This window comes from Lycium barbarum, chromosome 12 (genome assembly GCF_019175385.1).
Source record: "Lycium barbarum isolate Lr01 chromosome 12, ASM1917538v2, whole genome shotgun sequence".
Taxonomy (NCBI): domain Eukaryota; kingdom Viridiplantae; phylum Streptophyta; class Magnoliopsida; order Solanales; family Solanaceae; genus Lycium; species Lycium barbarum.
The window spans coordinates 12,443,474-12,465,972 of NC_083348.1; positions in this window are offsets into that span (position 1 = coordinate 12,443,474).

The following is a 22,499-nucleotide window of genomic DNA, read 5'->3' on the forward strand; positions in this document are numbered from 1 at the left end:
TCATAACAAACTGACCGCTGTAAGACCAGAAAACAAAATCAAACAAACATACATAGGACCCTCGTCCCACATATATGACTACAGGCCTCTACGAATTAAAAACAAAGACATATGGCGAGACAGGGCCCCGCCGTACCCAAATAGTCAAATGTACAGAATATATACATAGCAAAAGAAGTCTGTACCAAAAGTGGACTCCGAGTCAAGAAGGAGTACTCCGAAATAGCAAAGAGGGAAGCCTACTGTGGAGGATCACCAATATATGCACCTGCGGGCATGAAACGCAGCCCCCGAAGAAAGGGGGTCAGTACGAAATATGTACTGAGTATGTAAAGCACGGAGTACAGAAATATGGATCAAAACTGAAAGCAAATTAGATAACAAAGTGGAGTACAAATCGGGGTGTCAAAATTCGTATCAAAATCATATACGTATACATAATGCAAACGAAATCATGCAAACGCTCAAGAACGTGGTCGCCACTCCGCCGCTGGCGCCACACACAGCATAACACCAGTAGGTTTCAAATCTCCGTATCCCCGAACACAAACACAAACATAGGTGAGTGTATCGCATCACGAGCCATATCATAGCATAACTCCAAACGGAACCCGGCCCTATGGCGAAGCCTCGGGAACCGTAACACAGCATACGGCCGAATTATCGTAAGGCGCACGAATCATAACCGGCCCGGGAACCGGTGAACGAAGTCATAATAAGGCACGAGCAGAGTCGTGAGCAAACAAATGCAAATCATACTTCAAAATAGTCTTTCAAAACATAATAGTTTTACAAATCGTTCCATAGCACAAAATAAGCGAATACTTAGTCGATACAAAGATCCGTTTCACAAAAGTTTCCAAAATGGTACGTATGGCTCAAAACGTAACTTAGAATATCATAATATTCCAAATATATCTCATAGGAGGGAGTTCCAAAATCGAAAGTATCATATCAAACTTTATTCACAAAGATAGCCCAATAAGGCAAATAGGGCGTATCGGGGTTAGCGGGCCCACCTCGAGTCAAATTGAGGTGGCGAACATATTTTCTGAACATTTATAGGCCAAAGGGTCATACATAATCATTTCTAAGTTACCCGACCACATTTCGATAGGTTTCGGACGAGTGGTGGCATTCTAGCCAAAATAGAGCCCTTAGGCTTCAATTGAATTGAATGAATAGTAACTTTTCTGTGGATCGGGTTTCGAGGAGCAGGAATGCTCCGGAAGTTCTCATATTCGCCTATCATACTAAGATATGCCAAACGAAGGAGTGGGAAGCTTTACATACCTTACAGACGTCTTACGCTCTCCTAAAAGTCAAGTCCCGTTTCGTCTGAAATCTGCAAATGGTCAAAGTTACCAATTGAGATTCTTAGGCTTAAGAATGCCTTTAACTTCATTTTTGCCTACCGAAATTTCGGCAACATTTCCCCTATGAATCTAACATCCCCGAGACTTAGCTCGGTCCAAAATATATCAACAACAACAGCCCACACATCATCAAACAACACAAGTAATAATCAAACCACTCTAGCTTCAAAGTTCTACTTTGTTACCTAAGTTGGCAACTTTCATTCAGACTTCCAAAACTCCAACTCTATATCTACATAATTGTATTCATTTCCTCATTCAAACTTATACAATCAGATCCCAAATACAATCCAAGCCATACACGAAATTGCCCCAAAATCCATTACTTTCCATAATTCTTCAAAACAACGAAAATTCACGATGAACATTCTAACTTGCGTCGTTTCATTCCGAATTCATTAATATCAACTATAACTCATATTTAAAGTCTTTAGCACCCTAAATATACAATGATATACACAATTATACCAAAGGTATACACTTTCCGATAATGTCCGAAATCATTTTCCAACGCCAATTTAATTCATCAATCAATCATTTACGACATAAAGATCACAACAACACATTATATAAACTAAACAAGATCAATTCACATCACTTTCTTCTTCCTAGGGCTCACGGCCAACATGCAATATACACACACACCCACGGCTTTCTATATACACCAAAGTTACGGGATTCTCGTCTATTCCCAATCCTTAACACATTCATATCAATTCTATAACATTAGAGGGGCAAAATTCTTACCTTTTCTTGAATTTCCGACTTGTCGCAAACGAGGTTCTTGTGCCAAAATAATTATACCCCGTTGAAGAGGGTCTTGAGCACTTCACAACTATGTAGAAAGTAAGATTTTTGGATCAACAACAAAGCTTGGGAATTTTTTTTTTCTTCTTTTCTTGCCTTCGGCCGAACCCTTATTTTTGTGGTGTTCTTTGAATTTTGCTTTGTTTCTTGATAATTACTAAGTGTGAATCATATATATCCATATAATTGATCATGTGCATAGCACATGATCATTAAGGAAGAGGCTTGGGCCATGGATATGGCCGGCCACTTCACAAGTTTTGGGCCTCAAATTTGAGTCATATTTTCCTTGGCCCAATTCTTGAAAAGTCCCGTTTTGTAATTCCCGAAACTAATTTCCGAAATTCCAAATTTATCCTCGGCCTTCCCCGAGGTCTTAACATTAATAATTCCATAACCAACATAGTCACATTCACTAAAATCAAAATATTTCCTTATAACACACAAATCGTAATTATTTCCCGATTTCCAACTATACGAAAACACGGCACATAACATTCTCTCCCCCTTAAGAACATTCGTCCCCGGATGTTAAATTAATCTTATAAATTCTTATGACCCAGGCGGGGGAGTTCTTTATTATTAGTGGCATACAAAAATTATTTTTATCAACCAACATAACAAACTGAAAGGTTTAGATTACCTGTGGACGTCGGGAACAAATGGGGGTATTTCTTCTTCATCTCGTCCTCCGCCTCCCAAGTCATCTCCTCCCGATTATTGTTGCGCCACAGGACTTTGACGGAGGGCACTTCTTTAGTTCGTAGTCTCCGTACCTGTCGATCCAGAATAGATACAGGCTGCTCGTCATAAGATAACTGCTCCGTCACCTGAATGTCATCAACTGGGAATATCCTGGAAGGATCACCAATACATTTCCGCAACATAGACACATGAAACACCGGGTGTACGGCCTCCAAGTCGGATGGTAAGTCTAGCTCATAGGCGACCTCGCCTATCTTTCGAATGATCTGATACGGCCCAATGTACCGGGGGCTCAACTTACCCTTTCTACCGAATCTCATGACACCCTTCATGGGCGACACCTTCAGGAACACCCAGTCGCCAATCTGGAACTCTAACGGTCGACGTCGTCTATCTGCATAAGCTTTCTGTCGACTCTGAGCAGCCAATAATCGTTCTCGAATAAGCTTTACCTTATCTACAGCTTCCTGGATCACATCTGGCCCAATCAGCTTAGTCTCGCCCACGTCAAACCAACCAATAGGAGATCTGCATTTCCTGCCATAAAGGGCCTCGTACGGAGCCATCTAGATGCTGGAGTGATAACTGTTATTATAGGCAAACTCAATAAGCGGCAAATGATCATCCCAGCTGCCCCGAAAATCAATAACGCAGGCCCGCAACATATCTTCGAGCGTCTGAATAGTGCGCTCGGCCTGTCCGTCGGACTGAGGGTGAAAAGCTGTACTGAGGCTCACCTGAGTCCCTAATCCCTCCTGAAATGACCTCCAGAAATTAGCTGTAAACTGGGTACCTCGGTCAGTAATAATAGATATAGGGACTCCGTGAAGTCTGACTATCTCTCTGATATACAATCTGGCATAGTCCTCAGCCGAATAAGTAGTCCGAACCGGAAGGAAGTGGGCTGATTTCGTCAGCCTGTCAACAATAACCCAGATAGAGTTGTACCTGCGTGGAGTGCGCGGTAACCCAACAACGAAATCCATATTAATCATCTCCCATTTCCAGGCTGGAATCTCCATCTCCTGTAACAATCCACCGGGCTTCTGATGCTCGATCTTGACTTGCTGGCAGTTCGGGCAGTGACTAACAAACTCAGCAATGTCTTTCTTCATGCCGTCCCACCAATACAAACACCTGAGATCCCGATACATCTTAGTGGAACCAGGATGAATAGAATACCGTGCATTATGCGCCTCACCCATAATCTGCCGTCGAAGGCCCGCAATGTCCGGTACACAGAATCTGCCGTCAAATAATAATACTCCTTCAGGCGAGATTTCAAACTGATTCTTTGCTTTATTAAGGGCCACATCTCTGTACTGAATCAAAAGAGGATCCTCAAACTGGCGCTGCTTTACCTCCTGAATAATAGATGACTCAGCAACTGGACGAACAGAAATCCCAGAATCTCCAGAATCTGCCAAACGAACTCCGAGGCTGGCCAGCTGACGAATGTCACGAACCAAATCTCTCTTATCAGATGGAACATCAGCCAGACTGCCCACGGACTTGCGGCTAAGCGCGTCAGCTACCACATTGGCTTTCCCCGGATGGTACAGAATATAAACGTCGTAATCCTTTAGTAGCTCAAGCCATCTCCGCTGCCGCAAATTTAGTTCCTTCTGCTTAAAAATATACTGGAGACTCTTATGGTCCGTATAGATATCAACATGGACCCCATATAAATAATGCCGCCAAATCTTCAAAGCATGAATCACCGCGGCCAACTCAAGATCATGAGTGGGATAGTTCTTCTCGTGCGGTCTGAGCTGCCGGGAAGCATAGGCTATGACTCGACCGTGCTGCATCAATACGCATCCTATCCCAATACCAGAGGCGTCGCAATAGACAACATACCCGTCAGATCCCTCTGGAAGAGCCAAAACTGGTGCTGTAATCAATCTCTCCTTCAGCATCTGAAAGCTGCGCTCGCAGGCATCTGTCCACTGGAATTTTGCTGCTTTCTGGGTAAGTCTCGTCAGTGGTGCTGCAATAGAAGAAAAATCCTCCACGAACCTGCGATAATACCCGGCCAATCCCAGAAAACTGCGCACCTCTGTCGATGTAGTAGGCCTGGGCCAATTCTGCACAGCCTCAATCTTCTGCGTATCAACCCGAATACCGTGTGCGCCGACAATATGGCCCAAGAATGCCACAGAAGTTAACCAGAATTCACATTTAGAGAATTTAGCATATAACTTCTGCTGACGGAGAACGCTAAGTACCGTCCTCAAATGATCTGAATGCTCCTCGGCTGATCGCGAGTAAATCAAGATATCATCAATAAACACAATAACAAACATATCCAGAAAAGGCCGAAATACCCGGTTCATCAGATCCATAAATATCGCTGGAGCATTAGTCAGCCCGAAAGACATAACTCTGAACTCATAATGCCCGTATCGGGTCCTGAAAGCAGTCTTCGGGATATCTGACTCCCGAACTCGCACCTGGTGATAACCTGAGCGCAGATCTATCTTCGAAAAATATTTAGCACCCTGCAGCTAATCTAATAAGTCATCAATCCGGGGGAGGGGATATTTATTCTTAATAGTCACCTTATTCAGCTGCCGGTAGTCGATACACATCCGCAGTGACACGTCTTTCTTTCTGACAAACAATACCGGCGCTCCCCAGGGTGATGTGCTGGGTCTGATAAAACCCTTATCCAGCAAATCTTTCAGCTGCTCCTTCAACTCCTTCAACTCAGCTGGTGCCATCCTGTATGGAGGAATAGATATAGGCTGCGTATCCGGCATCAACTCGATAGTAAAATCAATCTCCCGCTCAGGCGGAAGGCCAGGAAGCTCGTCAGGAAATACATCTGGAAACTCACTGACGACCGGAACGGACTGAAGGGTAGGTATCTCCGCTGCAGTATCGTGCACACGAACCAAATGATAGATATAACCCTTCTGGATCATCTTCTTAGCCTTGAGGTATGAAATAAACTTACCCCTCGGCGATGCAGTAGATCCCAACCACTCTATAACTGGTTCCCCTGGAAACTGAAAACGGACTACCTTTTGCTGGCAGTCGACATTAGTATAACAGGAAGACAACCAGTCCATACCCATAATAACGTCAAACTCAAGCATGTCTAACTCTATCAAATCAGCCTTAGTGCTACGATCATAAATGGTCACAGAACAATCTCTATAGATCTGTCTTGCTATAACAAAATCCCCAACTGGCGTAGCTACCTCAAATGGCTCTATAAGCTCAGACACTATCCCAATTTTACTACCAACAAGCGGGGAGATATATGATAAAGTAGAGCTAGGGTCAATCAATGCATATACAGATCTGGAGAAAACCAGCAATGTACCTGTGACGACGTTTGGCGAAGCCTCCTGATCCTGGCGGCTGGCCAAAGCATATATGCGGTTCGAGGGACCGCTAGAACCTGAAGCGCCACCGCGGCCTCGACCGCGTCCTGCCGGTGCTGGCATACCTCGCCCTCCAGGGCGTGCAACAGATGGAGCAGAAGAAGAACCGGCGGCTGACCCTGTCGGCTGAGCCATACTACCAGAACCGCTGGCCAACGGACAATCTCTCATAAAATGGCCCTGACCACCGCACGAAAAACAAGCTCCAGTAGCTCGATAACACTCCCCGGGATGAGACTTCCCGCAATGAGCACAATGGGGCCTGGGTGGTCTGGCCTGGCTGGGGCCTCTGGATACCTGTGAACCTGCCGCTCTGGAGCTCTGACCGGCCCCAGACGGTCCCGCACTATCAAATCTCCAGCTTCCTGACTGAGTACTCCGGCCGGACGGAGGTAGCTGTCTGCCTGACTGCTGCTGCTGAGGCTGTCCGCCTCGAGAATCCCCGGAATAACCTGCGGGCCTAGCCCTCTTGGGCGGCCTCCTGTCCCGATCTCTACCAGAATGATCAGACCTGTGACGATCCTCCATACCCATCGCATAGGCCTGAAGTCGGGCAATGTCCATATCTGTCTGCAATGACACTGCCATGCAGCCGTCGATCAAATACCGATCCAATCCCATGACATATCTGTGCATCCAATCGGACATGTCTGCTACCACGGCCGGTGCATATTGGGCCAGAGTATCAAACTCAAGATTATACTCGCGCACACTCCGACCCCTCTGCTGCAAATGTAAGAATCGGTCGGCCCGTGCCCACCGCAACTCTGGGGTAGAAAGTGGCGGGTGAAAGCAGTCACAAACTGATCCCAAGTTGCTGGAGGGGCACCCTCTCCCCTAGACAGCTCCCAAGTCTCATACCAGTGGGTAGCCACATCTCGAAGTCTGTGCGAAGCCAACTCGACCGACATGGTCTCTGAAGCCCTGACCAAGTCCAGTGAGCGTCGCATCCCCCGAATAAAGTCATGGGGGTCCTCATCGGGCTTAGACCCGAAAAACTCTGGAGGGCCACATAACAGAAACTCCCGAACTCTCAGGCTGTCCCGCCTGTCATCATCATCGTCGTCCCTCCACCCGCGTCTGCGAGCCTGCCCTGCCACCAATGTAGTCAACAACTGTACGGCCTCTCTCAGGGTCCTGTCCTCCGCCCCTGGCTGAGGAGCTGGAGTCTCAGGAGCGGGTACTCGGGCCTCTGGAGCTGCTGAAGGTCCTGCTCCAGGCTGTACTAGTGGGGGTGTAGCGGACCCCTCAGAACGAGGCACAACCTCAGGCAAATCATAGACACGAGCTCGGGTAGATCGCTGTGCCTGACTAGTCTCTCCCATCCTCGCTTTGCCCTTCTGGGCCGCCGTTGCCTTCTTCGGAGGCATCACTGCAAACACAATAGCGAGTCAGATCAAAATCACCCTAACAGCATAGCTCTATCGCACGATCTAAGATTCCAAAGAAAGTAACATCCTAAATGCCCTGTAGCTTCCTGTTTATAGAGGTGGTGCACAACACATCGATAAACAAGACTCTACGAGACACGGCCTGTAGACATTCCGAGGACAAACTGCTCTAATACCACTTTTGTCACGACCCAGCCCCGTGGGCCGCGACTAGCACCCTACCTGGGTACCCAGACCGAATCACATATTCATTATCAAATCCAAACTTATTTCCGAATTTTACGAAATCATATCAAACGTAATTTATATCAAAATATGTCTTAAGCGGTCGCACCAAATCAAAATGCCATATCAAATACAAACTGAGCGGCGGAATAGACATCGCCGGTCAAAAGTGCAAACGTAAGCATAAGGGCCATTTGGGGCCATCATAACAAACTGACCGCTGTAAGACCAGAAAACAAAATCAAACAAACATACATAGGACCCTCGTCCCACATATATGACTACAGGCCTCTACGAATTCAAAACAAAGACATATGGTGAGATAGGGCCCCGCCGTACCCAAATAGTCAAATGTACAGAATATATACATAGCAAAAGAAGTCTGTACCAAAAGTGGACTCCGAGTCAAGAAGGAGTACTCCGAAATAGCAAAGAGGGAAGCCTACTGTGGAGGATCACCAATATCTGCACCTGCGGGCATGAAACGCAACCCCCGAAGAAAGGGGGTCAGTACGAAATATGTACTGAGTATGTAAAGCACGGAGTACAGAAATATGGATCAAAACTGAAAGCAAATCAGATAACAAAGTGGAGTACAAATCGGGGTGTCAAAATCCGTATCAAAATCATATACGTATACATAATGCAAACGAAATCATGCAAACGCTCAAGAACGTGGTCGCCACTCCGCCGCTGGCGCCACACACAGCATAACACCAGAAGGTTTCAAATCTCCGTATCCCCGAACACAAACACAAACATAGGTGAGCGTATCGCATCACGATCCATATCACAGCATAACTCCAAACGGAACCCGGCCCTATGGCGAAGCCTCGGGAACCGTAACACAGCATACGGCCGAATTATCGTAAGGCGCACGAATCATAACCGGCCCGGGAACCGGTGAACGAAGTCATAATAAGGCACGAGCGGAGTCGTGAGCAAACAAATGCAAATCATACTTCAAAATAGTCTTTCAAAACATAATAGTTTTACAAATCGTTCCATAGCACAAAATAAGCGAATACTTAGTCGATACAAAGATTCGTTTCACAAAAGTTTCCAAAATGGTACGTATGGCTCAAAACGTAACTTAGCATATCATAATATTCAAAATATATCTCATAGGAGGGAGTTCCAAAATCGAAAGTATCATATCAAACTTTATTCACAAAGATAGCCCAATAAGGCAAATAGGGCGTATCAGGGTTAGCGGGCCCACCTCGAGTCAAATTAAGGTGGCGAACATATTTTCTGAACATTTATAGGCCAAAGGGTCATACATAATCATTTCTAAGTTACCCGACCACATTTCGATAGGTTTCGGACGAGTGGTGGCATTCTAGCCAAAATAGAGCCCTTAGGCTTCAATTGAATTGAATGAATAGTAACTTTTCTGTGGATCGGGTTTCGAGGAGCAGGAATGCTCCGGAAGTTCTCATATTCGCCTATCATACTAAGATATGCCAAACGAAGGAGTGGGAAGCTTTACATACCTTACAGACGTCTTACGCTCTCCCAAAAGTCAAGTCCCGTTTCGTCTGAAATCTGCAAATGGTCAAAGTTACCAATTGAGATTCTTAGGCTTAAGAATGCCTTTAACTTCATTTTTGCCTACCGAATTTTCGGCAGCATTTCCCCTATAAATCTAACATCCCCGAGACTTAGCTTGGTCCAAAATATATCAACAACAACAGCCCACACATCATCAAACAACACAAGTAATAATCAAACCACTCTAGCTTCAAAGTTCTACTTTGTTACCTAAGTTGGCAACTTTCATTCAGACTTCCAAAACTCCAACTCTATATCTACATAATTGTATTCATTTCCTCATTCAAAATTATACAATCACATCCCAAATACAATCCAAGCCATACACGAAATTGCCCCAAAATCCATTACTTTCCATAATTCTTCAAAACAACGAAAATTCACGACGAACATTCTAACTTACGTCGTTTCATTCCGAATTCATTAATATCAACTATAACTCATATTTAAAGTCTTTATCACCCTAAATATACAATGATATACACAATTATACCAAAGGTATACACTTTCCGATAATGTCCGAAATCATTTTCCAACGCCAATTTAATTCATCAATCAATCATTTACGACATAAAGATCACAACAACACATTATACAAACTAAACAAGATCAATTCACATCACTTTCTTCTTCCTAGGGCTCACGGCCAACATGCAATATACACACACAGCCACGGCTTTCTATATACACCAAAGTTACGGGATTCTCGTCTATTCCCAATCCTTAACACATTCATATCAATTCTATAACATTAGAGGGGCAAAATTCTTACCTTTTCTTGAATTTCCGACTTGTCGCAAACGAGGTTCTTGTGCCAAACTAATTATACCCCGTTGAAGAGGGTCTTGAGCACTTCACAACTATGTAGAAAGTAAGATTTTTGGATCAACAACAAAGCTTGGGATTTTTTTTTTCTTCTTTTCTTGCCTTCGGCCGAACCCTTATTTTTGTGGTGTTCTTTGAATTTTGCTTTGTTTCTTGATAATTACTAAGTGTGAATCATATATATCCATATAATTGATCATGTGCATAGCACATGATCATTAAGGAAGAGGCTTGGGCCATTGATATGGCCGGCCACTTCACAAGTTTTGGGCCTCAACTTTGAGTCATATTTTCCTTGGCCCAATTCTTGAAAAGTCCCGTTTTGTAATTCCCGAAACTAATTTTCGAAATTCCAAATTTATCCTCGGCCTTCCCCGAGGTCTTAACATTAATAATTCCATAACCAACATAGTCACATTCACTAAAATAAAAATATTTCCTTATAACACACAAATCGTAATTATTTCCCGATTTTCAACTATACGAAAACACGGGACGTAACATCTAGCACCGCCTGCTCCTACTGTTCCTGTTGCGGGTGTGCGTGAGATTGGTACTATGCAAACGGCTATTCAAATATTGACTGCATTGGTTGCAGCTCAGTAGCAGTGTGGAGGTGTGGGACCTCATGGTGGAGGCAGACTTAAGCAATTCCTACACTTAAAGTCAATAGAGTTTTTTGGGTCACGAGAGGTGGATAACCCCAGCACTTTTTAGATGAGACTTCAAGGCATTGAGGGCAATGGATACCCAGGATTCCGAAGTTATGAGGCTCGCTTCTTATCAGTTAAAGGATGTTGCTCACGCATGGTTTGAGATGTGGGAATCTGAGAGGGGTGACGCTGCGTTAGCTCTGACGTGGGCTGAATTTGAAGAGGCATTCATGGAAAGGTTCTTGTCTGGTGGAGAAAGATTTGCAATGGCTACCAAGTTTGAAAAGCTAGAATAAGGTAACAAGTTAGTTCGCGAGTATAGTTTGGAGTTCACCCGTTTGTCAAAGTATGCTTTGTACATGATTCCGACTAAAAAAAGCATAAGTTGACTCGTTTTGTGAAAGGCTTAGTACCACGTATCAAGTATGCATGTGTTGCTGTAGCTATGTCTCCTACTTGTACTTTCTCATCTCTGGTTGGGTTTGCTAAACAGCAGGAGAGTTGGAAAAACGAGGAGAAGGCGGATCGAGACCAGAACAAGAAGGCTCGATCTGCGGGTGGTTTCGGTGGTAACAGCTATAATGAAGGGCAGAAGAAAGGTTATTCTGCACCTGCTCTGTCTGGTTCTTATTCCCATGCTAGTATGCCTTCTAGTAGGCAAGGCCAGAAAAAAATAGTAAGTTTTCGCAGGGAAGTAGTCGCCCGCCAGTGTGGGAAAATGTATATGTCATCATTGTAGGATTAGAGGCCACATTAAGAGGGAATGCAAAAAGTGGCTACGTGAGATGGCTGCTATGAATAACCAAAAGAATGATTCGCCTGCTTTTGCATCTGCTAAAAATTTGCCTGCTGGTAATGCTAACAATAATAATCAAAATGCTCGTAAAAGCGGCAAAGGAAAGGAAGTTTCCAATACTTCTGGTGGAGGGATAGCTCGACTTTATGGGCTGACTCATAGGGAGGCAGCTGAGGCTTCTGGTGCTGTGGTTACAGGTATCCTTACCATCTATTCTCATCATGCTTACTCATTGATTTATTCCGGGTTCAAATTTATCCTATGTGACCCCTTATTTTTCTCTTTATATAAGTATGAAACCCGAACCTTTATTGGAACCTTTTGCTGTTTATACGCCTTCTGGTGTTCCTGTTATTGCTTCTAGGGTATATAGAAATTGTGTTGTTTTGATTAAGGGACGTGAGACCATGGCTGATTTGTATGAACTAGAGATGGTGGATTTTGATGTAATTATGGGGATGGACTGGCTGTCCGCATGTTATGCTTATATGGATTGTCACCATAAGTTTATTCGTTTTGGCTTTCCTGAGGATCCTGTTATTGTGTGGGAGGGTGAAATTGCTAAGCCAAGGGGTAGAATTATTTCCTATCTTAAGGCTCATAGGATGATTACTAAGGGGTGTATTTACCATTTGGTTGCGGTTAATGATACAAAAGTCGTAGTACCCGAATTTGCATCTGTTCCCATAGTCAGTGATTATCCTAAAGTATTTCCCGAAAATCTTCCTGGTATTCCTCCTGATGGAGTTATTGATTTTGGGATTGATGTTATCCCCGACACCCAACCTATTTCTATTCCACCTTATCGTATGGCTCTAGCGGAGCTAAGGGAATTAAAGGATTAGTTGAAGGACTTGTTGGATAAAGGTTTTATCCGACCAAGTTCCTCACCTTGGGGTGCTCCAGTATTATTTATTAGAACGAAGGATGGTTCCCTTAGGATGTGTGTTGACTACCGTCAGCTTAATAAAGTGACCATCAAGAATAAGTACCTCTTGCCAAGGATAGATGATTTGTTTGACCAATTTCAGGGTGCTAAGTTCTTTTCGAAGATTGACCTGAGGTCTGGATATCATCAATTGAAGATAAAGGATGAGGATATCCCAAAAAATGCTTTCCGTACTCGTTATGGGCACTTTGAGTTTCTAGTGATGTCTTTTGGGTTGACTAATGCGCCTGCTGCATTTATGGATTTGATGAATTGTGTGTTTAAGCCTTATCTAGATTGCTTCATTCTTGTGTTTATCGATGATATCTTGGTGTATTCTAAAAGTCTTGAGGATCATGCTAATCATTTGAGAATAACTTTGACAACACTCGAGGAGAACAAGCCTTATGCGAAATTCTCTAAGTGTGAATTCTGGCTTGAGTCAGTGGCTTTCTTGGGTCATGTGTGTCTTGTAACGGTATCAAGATAGATCCTCAGAAAATTTCAGCGGTGAAGGATTGGCCTAGACCCACGAGTGTGACTAATATTCGTAGTTTCTTGGGCTTGGCAAATTATTACAGAAAGTTTGTGGAAGGATTTTCATCTATATCCTCTCCATTGATTAAGTTGACGTAGAAGACTGCTAAGTTTCAGTGGTCCGAAGCTTGTGAAAAGAGTTTCTGAGGGCTTAAGGCAAGGTTGACTTCAGCTCGTATTTTGACTTTACCTTCTGGGTCTGGTGGATACGTGATGTATTGTGATTCTTCTAGAATTGGTTTGGGTTGTGTGTTAATGCAGAATGGTAAGGTGATTGCTTATGCTTCGCGACAGTTGAAAAAGCATGAGAAGAATTACCTGACTCATGACTTGGAGTTGGCTGCTGTGGTTTTTGCTTTGAAAATTTGGCGTCATTATCTGTATGGTGAGCATTGTGATGTTTTTACTGATCACAAGAGTCTGCAATATATCTTCAAGCATCAAGAGTTGAACCTCAGACAAAGGAGGTGGTTGGAGCTGTAAAAAGATTATGACTTGAATATTTTGTATCATCCTTGCAAGGCCAATGTGGTTGCTGATGCTTTGAGTAGAAAGTCCATAGGCACGTTGGCATATTTGCATGCACTGACATGCCTATGGGAAGAAAAATTTGAAGACTTGCTAGTCTTAGTGTAAGACTTGATGAAACCGAAGAGAGTGAGTCAGTGGGAGTCACGCCAATATCGTGGAGAGGATCAAGTCAAAGTAGTATGCTGATGAATTTTTGGCGAAACTGCGAGATGGAGTGGAAAGGGGTGAGTACACTTCATTCACTGTTGGAACGGGCAATAATGTTTTGCAGTTGCAAGGAAGATTGTGTGTTCCCGATGTTCATGGTCTTCGACAAGAACTGATGATGGAAGCTCATAGTCCAAAGTATTTTGTTCATCCGGGATCCACCACCAAGATGTATAGGGATTTGAAATAACTTTATTGGTGGAAGAGCATGAAGATTGATATTTCTAACTTTGTGGCTAAGTGTCTAAACTATAAACAGGTGAAGGCTGAACATCAAAGGCCTAGTGGCTTGGCTCAAAACATTGAGATTCCTCAATGGAAGTGGGAGATAATAAATATGGATTTTGTTGCAGGTTTACCTCGCACAAGGGCCAAGTATGATTCGATTTGGGTGATCATGGATAGACACACGAAGTCTTCCATTTTCTTCCTGTAAAGAAGTCATATGCCGCGGCGGAGTATGCCAAGTTATATTTGAAGGAGATTTTTAGGTTGCACGATGTTCTGGCACCCATCATATCTAACAGAGGTACGCAAAATACTGCTCATTTCTGGCAGACGTTTCAAAAAGGTTTGGGTACTAGAGTGAAATTGAGCACTGCCTTTCATCCTCAAAATGATGGAGAGGTAGAGAGAACTATTCAAACTTTAGAGGATATGTTGTGTGCTTGTGCAATCGATCTTGGAGGAAGTTGGGATGAACACCTACCTCTGATGGAATTCGCTTACAACAATAGCTATCAAGCGAGTATTCAGATGGCTCCTTATGAGGCTCTTTATGAAAGGTGTTGTCGGTCTCCAATTGGTTGGTTTGAACCAACAGAAGTAGAGTTATTGGTCACGATGCAGTTCATGAGGCGATTGAGAAGATAAATCTTATTGTGCAGCGACTGAAGACCGCTCAGAGTAGACAAAAGTCTTATACGGACATGAGGCGGAGGGAATTGGAATTTGCTGTTGGTGACAAGGTTTTCTTGAAAGTGTCACCTATGAAGGGAGTAATGCGTTTTGGTAGAAAGGGCAAGCTTAGTCCTCACTATATTGGTCCTTACGAGACTACAAAAAAGGTTAGGAAGGTAGCCTATGAGTTGAGATTACCGGCTGAGATGTCCATAGTTCATCCGGTGTTTCACATTTTGATGTTGAGATTGTACAAACCTGATCCTTCCCATATGTTGCACCAAGAAGATATTGAAATTGATGAAGCTCTGTCTTATGAAGAAGAACCAGTTCAGATTTTAGATCGTCAAGTTAGAAGGTTGAGAACAAAGGATGTAGCGTCGGTTAAAGTGTTGTGGCGAAACCATAAAACTAAGGAAGCTACTTGGGAAGCAGAGGAGAACATGAAGAAAACATATCCTCACTTGTTCCTTATGGCAGGTATGAGCTAGCGTTTTAATTATTTGTAGATGAATCATTGTGTTGCTTGAAACAACTTGTGGTTTAGTGAATTCTTCCTAGGCTACAATCCTCATTCGAGGACGAATGATCTTAAGAGGGGTGGGGGGGGGGGGGGGGGTAATGTAACACTACGTAGATCCGAGTTAAGTGTGAAGTTTCTTGGAGAATTGGACTTTACTATTTTTGTCAAATATAAATTTGGGAAAGAATAAGGCCCGTATTTTGAAATACGGTTCGTATACCATGGGCGTATTTCACCGACCTTCTTAGGTGGCTCACTGTTTGGGCTACCATAAAATACGGCCAGAGTTTACAACCCGTATTTTGAAATACAATCAGTATTTCTGGACATATTTCACATGTTCCCTAAGACTGCTCATTGTTTTAATTATTGTTAAATACGGCCCGTATTTTGAAATACGATCTGTATTTCTAGCCGTATTTCACCAACCGCCAGCTGTGTATATAAATAGTGGGATTCAGTTAATTTTATGAATTATTCTCATTTTGATAAACCCTAAGGACGAAAACCTTTTCTCCAACTCACCAAACCTTAATGTAAGAACATCTTTAACATTATTAATCATAGCATTAAACCCATGATTCTTGAATGAAAAACCTAGGGTTTGCAAAGTAATCCTTCTCCAGGTGACTCAAGCTAGGGTTTTGGGTGTTCTTCGTTGTAAAAGTAAATTGTTGAATTACGTAAGGCTTAATTAAGGTATGTCTCTTTTGAAAATCTTATTTTGGAATGCATGACTTCTTTTCAAAAGTTCTTTATTGAATAGAAATATGAACTTCTCATATTTTAAAACGCTAATTCATGTTTTTATCATGGTTGGTATGTGTAAGGGGGAAAGCCCACATTAGACCTTAATTGTACTATACCCAATACATATATATGTGATCCCAACTATTTTTCCTCTATAAGAGATGGTCAATAATAAGGGTTAATGGTTGATAATGAGGTTTTCATGAGAAACTATGACAATTAAGCTTTTTTTAAAGAAGTGGAAACATTTTCAAACTTAATGCTAATGGATGATGTGACTACATTGAGATAATTGTGATTTAGCTTCTATGCAATAATTCAGCTTCCATGCTATGAAATTGATTGTTGTGTTTGGCCTAGCTACTCGAGAGGAAAGGTAGCCACTATGGATCCTAGTGTGGTAGTTTCCTAGCCATTCGGGAGGAAGAGTGGCCACTACCGGGTTCGCTACCCGTAGTGCGACTTATGCCCAGCTATTCGGGATGAAGGATAGCCATCGAGAATTGCATATTCCGGTGTGGTGCGCTGTGACTAGGGAACCTCTACGGTCATCCTTTTAATGTGCTTCATTCTTGGGCCTGTATTGGCATGTGTGATACTCTTGTTTTCTCATGGAAATTTTGTTGTTAATTATGATCAATTGAAAGACATATTTGAAGTTGTACCTTGACAAGAGGCCTTATAATCGGCTTTGATAATTCTTATTGAGATACACAAACTGAATAACTGTTCTAACATTGGTTTCATATGATTTCCAGGACTGATTTCTTTATGTATTATTGTACTCTATTTTATTTTTACTTATTGTCCCCGAGGCACTCACTGAGTACAAAATACTCAACCATACCATTGTTGTTTTTTATGGTATGTTAGGTAACGGAGAAGAGCAGGTTCTTGATACTCAGGGCATTTAGGAAGGACTTGCTGTTGCTGTTGATTTGGTGAGCCCACACGTTCTTTTATGGGACACCCTATTTATTTTTTTATTCATTATATTAGTTTTCTGGGCTGCGTCCTGATAAGTCAAACTGTTATTCCTTTATCTTAGAAGCTCCATAGTATACATTCTTGTAGGTAGTTTTTGAGTTATTGATTAACTCTCGGGCACATTATTACATTTGACTAAGTATTTGATTAATAAAGACTTCTACTAATTTAATTCATATATTCATGATTTGTTTACATTTATTTTATAAACTGTTGGAGGTGAATATTGAACCTGGCGGGTTCAAGTATTGTTACCGCGTCTTTTAGGTTCTTCCGATGTTGTTCATGACGTAGGATGCCGGTTATGTCTAGGGCGGGTTTTGGGGCGTGACAATCAGACTCTAGTAAGCCCCACTTCCATCGATCATTCAAAAACAGATAAAAGACTATGAGCCCTGTGTAGATCTTCTCCTTGATGACTCTAAATGAGGGGAAGAAAAAAAGATCTAATATCATGGAAAGTGGAACTGAACTCGTTAATGGATTTGTAGAGGCCTTGAAGTCAAAAGAAAGAGATGAAGGAACTCAGAAGGATCTGATGACGAAACGGATGAAGGGGAAAGAATTTATTAGGGGAGAAATGGATGCAATCCGCAAGGCATGCAACCCATTGGAATAAAGGTATATGTCACGAGTAATCCTTGTGGTAGTGCAGAAAAGACATCACGCACATCTGCTCCCTACGAATCACAACGATCCTAACATGATAGATAAGGATGGAAACACCTTGCCAGATACTGAGATGTGCCACTTTATGGAGCTTAATGTTTACTGGTATAGCCACGCTAAAATCCGAGGTACTAGCCGTCCAGCTCATTACCACGTACTGGTTGATGAGAACGATTCCGGCACAACTACAAACTGGCTATACTACATATGCAAGGTGCACACGTTCGGTCTCCATGAAAATGCTCAAGAATGCAAAGGGACCAGGTCTCGGAAGCTGACTCTTGCCCAAAGGAAGCTGACTCTTCCTAAAGACTGAAAATCTTTGTCTAGACCCACTAATCCTTAGATCTTGAGCCCTTCTTAGTCACCCTGAATATCTGACCCTTTGTATTCCATCGCTTAATGACTGTGGCACTCATGGTATTTTAAGCATCATATTTTGTACTGACTAAGACTACTATGTTTTTATATGCTTAATCTAATCAAGGCAATTACTCTGATTTGCGCAATGATCTTAAAACTTCTTGTTGTTGATTCTTGCTTATGTTGTGTTGCCCTAGTGGCCATGAGTTAATGTTGTTGAACTTCTTTTTGGCTTATGCTACTTTTATTACTCTTTTCAATGATTCCAAAAGAGGTAAGAAAACAAAGGGGTGGGACAGGGAAACCATAGAAAGGGAGGAAGAATGAGGGAGAGCAGTATGTAAGCGTGTCTAAGTTTGTCATCATCAAAAAGGAGGAAAATGACTATATGTTTTGATGATTGTCAAACTTGGTGATACCAGAGAGAGAAACCCAGTCCTCAATATAGCCTCTCCATACATCTCAAAGTCTCAAGAATATAATCGATATATGTGAGAGAGAAATGTGCGATAGATAAGGGGAACCGTGAAAAAGGGAAAAAGGACTACAAAATAGGCAAATGAAGGACTGATCTGTAGGGGGAATAGGTGGAACCCAGCTCTGAACTTTGTCTATGGTTTTATCATCATCAAAAAGAGGGGAAATTGATATGTCATGACATGTTTTGATGATTTGACAAACCTTACTGAAAGAACCATAATACTACTATGTATCTCGAGGTCTGAGTCTCGGGGGGAACAAAGGAGGTATCTAGGTAAGGGATTTGGTCCTTAGGGGGAATATAAAGGACGTCACTTTGTCATCATTAAAAAAGGGGAAATTCATAAGAAATGATATGTTTTGATAACATGAAAAACCCTAAAGAACCGGATACAATTAGGTTCACCTGTCTGAACTTAGTTAAACTTATGATATCTCATATGTTGCTTATCTAACATGCTCCTTGAAGGATCAGATGCTTGCAGGATTTGCTCATATATAAGAGACCAGATATGTTGACTCAGAAAGATCAGATGGGATTAGGTCTCCAGCCTGCTCAACCAACATTGCAGCTGTAGAGCTACTGACAATGTATCCAATATTTATAACTTGTTTGAAAAACAGATGACGAACCAAGTTCCTCTAGATAAAGGTTCGGGTCATTGAAGTTGAAAGTCCAAATCTACAGCTGTAAAGTGAGTGGCTGAAAAGTACAATGCAATTGTACCGTAGTACCTCATCAAGGCCAATTAATCAACCATCCAGATTTCATGAGTGGTCATCTCTACTCTCTCTCTCTCTCTCTCTCCGTGCATATAAAGACATCATCTTCCAGGAGAAGACTCATTCTTGTACAATCCGAAAATTACTCCATCTAAAGTGCAAGTCTCCACCTTTCAAGGTGTTCCTCAAGAATAGAGCCATAACAACCCGAAGGACCATGTCCAGAACTGAAGATGTTTTAGGTCCTTAGGTTGTTGAGTCTTTGATCTTTTGTGCTTAAACTGTAAACCTTCTCTTCCAGAAAAAAAAATGTTGTTTATAGGTGTCCTAAATTCTCAATGTTGCTTCCACAAGCTCTTGAGTGGTACACTAGGCTAGAGTTTAGTGTGTGGCTAGAGTTAGTCATTGTGGTGAATTCTCAAAGAGTGCCTTTGAGTGGTACACAAGGCTGGGGAAAGTCTAGGTGTATTAATGTTCTTGGCTAGGGGTAGTCAAGGGTGAGGGTTGCATAAGCGTTATTGTAAGGGTGAGGGATTATAGGAGTTAATTCCTAGCTTATGATAGAGTTGTAACCTGAGCTTCTCGGTTAGTGGAGTTGAAATCCTATAGGGGTAGGTCGTGGTTTTTAATCCCTTGAGTAAGGAGTTTTCCACATAAAAATCTTGTGTTGATTCTCGTACTGCATTGCATAAGGGAACTAATACACGACCAGGTCCCTCATATACTAATTGGTGGACGCGCAGCTTGCAACATACTTTTATAATAACTAGTCTCTATAATCGTACGTTGCACGAGAAATGACTACTGAAAATAATAATCTTCTGCATAGATTATTGAATGTGAACATAGTACGAAGTTTAATAACCAGTTAAGTCCTTGTGTTATAGCTTTTTTCAAGTTTGATTCTTGTATAATTGGCTGAGCATATTTTAAAAGTTCCAGGAGCACCATTGGAAAGGCCTTAAATTATAACAACCATTCTTTCCAAGTATCTCCGTTCAAGCACACAAGTCAATTAGCTTACATGTTAGTTAGATTAATATATTCTTCTCCACCCATTGAAACTATTTTACTATCTAAAGGAGCAAAGTACACATGAAAAGGCTTGTTGTATTTCATTGACAATGTGCTATTCAAATACAAAGAATTATGTGGTAACATATCCCACAATATCAGTAAAATTAATGTATCCTATCAAGCAATTAAAGGTATAAGAATCAGAAATATACTATACAAAAATCAAGAATATATGATACTAATATGAAAAATATTATATCCTAATTTAGCTCCATTATGCCCCCGCAATTTGTGGGTGGTGGAACGACCCCTAACTTAGAGACAGCCCATTGAGTTTGTGCTTTGGATAAGGGCTTAGTAAGTAGGTCAGCTAGCTAATCAGCTGAGTGAACGTGTACTATGTGAAGTTGTTGACGTTGAACTTGGTCCCTGACAAAATGAAAATCGACGGCTATGTGCTTCATTCGACTGTGGGAAAATGGATTTTGGCACAAGTAGGTAGTACTGATGTTGTCATAGTAGATACTTGGTGCATTATCAAGAGAGATATGAAGCTCTTTGAGAAGATTGGTGAGCCAATTTGTCTCGGCAACGGCATGAGAAACAACACGATGCTCAGCCTCAGTTGAAGATTGAGTGACTGTTCTTTGTTTCTACGACGACCAACTGATTGGTGTTAATCCAAGATAGATAACATAATAAGAAGTAGAGGTGCGGTCATCGTGGTCCCTTGCCCAATCGACATCACTATAGACATAGAGGGAAGCATTAGATCCGCGACGAGATTTTAGTGATATGATAGTTGATTTGAGATACCGCAAGAGATGCTTCATTGATTGCCAGTGTGTGTGAGTGATCTAATGCATAAATTAAGAGAGCTTATTAACAACAAAACTTATCTCCGGTCTAGTAAATGCAAGATACTGAAGCTTGCCAATTACACTTCGGTATTGCTTTGCATCTGTAGGAGGGAAGCCATCATTAAACCAAAGTGAACTCATGGTAGAGAGAGGTGTAGAGGCACCCTGATAGTCCTTCATAGAGAACTCCTACAACATGTCCATTATGTACTTGGTCTGAGAAAGAAATAAGCCATCTGATCGAGGAATTACTTCAATGCCCAAGAAAAAATGTAGGGGCCCAAGGTCTTTAAGAGAGAAATGGTTGGAGAGTTCCCTCTTGATGTTGTTAATAGTTTGTATGTTATTTCCTGTAATAACAATGTCATCAACATATACAAGCAAGAAAATGACAGTTGCATGAGAATGTAAGGTAAATAAAGAGTGATCAAAATGAGTCTTGCGAAAACTAGCAGAGGTGAGAAAATTTGTGAGCTCGGTGTACCAAGCACAAGGTGCTTGTTTGAGACCATATATGGCCTTATTCAGTCTACATACATAGTTCGGGTAATCGGGATTCTCAAAACCTTTGGGTTGTTTCATGAAGACTTCCTTTGTCAATGTACCCTGTAAGAAAGCATTGTTTATGTCAAGATGATGAAGTGGCCACTTGTTTTGTGTGGAGATGGTAAGTAATGTCTGAACGGTTGTTGGTTTGCCAATAGGACTAAAAGTATCAACATAATCGATTCCAGACCGCCGAGTGAAACCCTTTGCTACAAGGCGAGCCTTGTACCATTCAATCGGTCTGTCGGCTTTGCACTTGATGCCAAAAATCCATTTATCCTCCACAATATTTTGGTGATCAGATGGAGGGGCAAGGTCCATGTTTTGTTGCTCATGAGGACTTTAAAGTCACTCTGCATAGCTTTTCTCCGTTGTGGGTCCTTGGAAACTTGTTTGACTATGACTGGTGGTATTTGTGATGTGATTGTGGTCGTGGACACATACTTTGGATTGGGCTTAGAAATTTGATTTTGGGAATGAGTGACAGGGTGACGTGGTAGTGAAGGTTGGTTGGTCTGAGAAGAGAGGTCAGGTTTTGTTGAGTGGTGTTTTTGGGGAGGGGAATCAGAAGGGGTAATAGTGTGCGAATCAGTAGGAGAGGAAGAAATATTGGGAGGGGAGGAAGTTGCCTAATTTTTTCCGGTGGCATTACTCTCTGACTGAGGGCTCACAACTATTGCTAGCCCAATAGAGTCATTTGTACGAAGAGCCGAGTTTGGATCTTTGATTGAGAGCGGGCTGCGTAGAGTAATAG